The 1,901-nt window shown below is 46.8% G+C and overlaps 1 pseudogene; it reads right to left on the reverse strand.

Annotated features, from left to right (window-relative positions):
- Positions 1-1,036: 1,036 nt before the first annotated feature.
- LOC116547093 lies at positions 1,037-1,614 on the reverse strand (annotated as a pseudogene).
- Between the last annotated feature and the right edge of the window lie 287 nt (positions 1,615-1,901).

Consider the following 1,901-nt stretch of genomic DNA (forward strand, 5'->3'; position numbering starts at 1 on the left):
GGGACAGCTTGATGGCAGAGCTTTGGAGAGGAGTTAGGCCATCTCCAGCCAGACTCCAGAGGAAGTTTATCTTCCCCCAATCCATCCCCTCTTCAGCTTCCCTTCCTGCTGAGAGCCTCCTTCATTGGAATAAAATCCCCCCGTTTTGACCATCCTTCAAATTCATTCATGCAACATTCCTCCTGGACACTCAGGTGCAGGTGCAAAAGGCTGTCACACTGACCCTCTACTCAGTTGTTAACACTTAAGCTGTCCATGGATGGCAAAGCTAAAAGAGCACTGACTGTAACACTCCTTCTGGGGCTTCAAGGATCACGGGCACCCCCAAGATGCTGCTGTGGGACCTGTACAAATTTCGTTCCTGCTGACACTCCAAAACGCTCACCCCGGCTCCTGCACCTCCTCACCTGTATGCTCCTTCCAGCAAAGGGTCAATTAAGCACAGTGGGTTTGAGTGAGTGGAGCTTGCCTCTGCCAGTGCTGAAGCAGCTAGCTACTTCCTGTGCCTGCACTCCAGTTCCCACCCACAAAACAGTCAGGGAAATTTCCCACTTCATCATCATTGTAGTGCTACAAATGTACTAGGTTTATTAATAGTGCCCCACAAATTAAAAATAAATGTGCCTGTTTTTCCTATTTAAAAAAAAAAAGTCCAATGGCCCTGATATATGAATACACAGTTATTTTTCTAGGAACAGGCATAAAAATGGGAATGCATAAGCATTCCTAGATAAACAAATTTTTGTTGTCACAAAGTAAACAAGCTTATATTATTTGTTAGGCTCAGAAACAACATGATAACCTTATCAAACATTTAAAAAATAACACCAATTCTACTGAAACTACTCTAAATTACAGAAGAAAGAGAATACTTTCAAATTCATTTTATGAAGCCGATATTACCATAATATCATACCAGATAAAGACACATCAAAAAAAGAAAGAAAAAAACACAAGCCCATATCCCTGATGAACACTGATGCAAAAATCCTCAACAAAATACTAGCAAACCGAATTCAACAACACATTAAAAAGATCATTCATCATTCATGCTGATAACGAACTTGGAGTCCCTCCTGGTGGGGCCCACGATGGTGCAGGTCTCCGTGGTGTTGCTGTACCAAGGGTAGTTCACCCCATCTGAGTCACTGCTGGCTTGGCTCTTGCCCTCCTGGAGGTCTGGGAGCTCCCAGCTGGACATGCCTTGCTCACCATACTGGTTGTAGAACTCCATGTGGCTGCATGCCTGGACTCAGCCAACGATCCAGGTCTCCTTCTTGGGAATGGGCGGCAGGATCACCTGGGCCAAGGCCTGAAAGTGGGGTGTCTGGTAGCAGAGCACCACGCTGGAGGACTCATCGATGCTCGTGGGGACAGGGTTGACGGAGGCTTTTACATCAATCACCATGATCCTTTCCCAGAAGACCCTGGCTTTGCCTCCGATGCTCTGAATACAGCCCATGGCACACAGGAGCCCTCTGATCTCCAGGGAAGGCCAGCAGTCACAGAGAAAATTAGGCATTGAAAGGACGTAGGCTGCAGGACCCAGCGCAGACAGCGCTGCTCTCCAGTCTCAACTCTCAAGACCGTTATCCATAGGCTAGAAAACTCACTGAGTAGAGGGGTTTGCATATATCACTACTGTGGCCCATTTATAAATATGGATTCTGCTGTATTTCAAGAGCCCTGGGCTCGCTCTTCTTCTCCTCACAGTGGACAAAAATCACTGATATTCCTTGGGTTAAAAAACAAAAGTTTGGAGTTTAATAAATAGTCATGTCGCTCTAACATCCAGCCCTTCTCTGCCTCACGCCCGGGACGGCAGCTCGCAGACTCTCCCCGAAGTCTTCGGAGGAAGCAGGCCGCCGCAGGCAAATCATAAAAAAGGAAGGCTCTGTCTC

The sequence above is a fragment of the Sapajus apella genome, unplaced genomic scaffold (genome assembly GCF_009761245.1).
Source record: "Sapajus apella isolate SASKATOON/1434 unplaced genomic scaffold, GSC_monkey_1.0 scaffold2049, whole genome shotgun sequence".
NCBI classification, from domain to species: domain Eukaryota; kingdom Metazoa; phylum Chordata; class Mammalia; order Primates; family Cebidae; genus Sapajus; species Sapajus apella.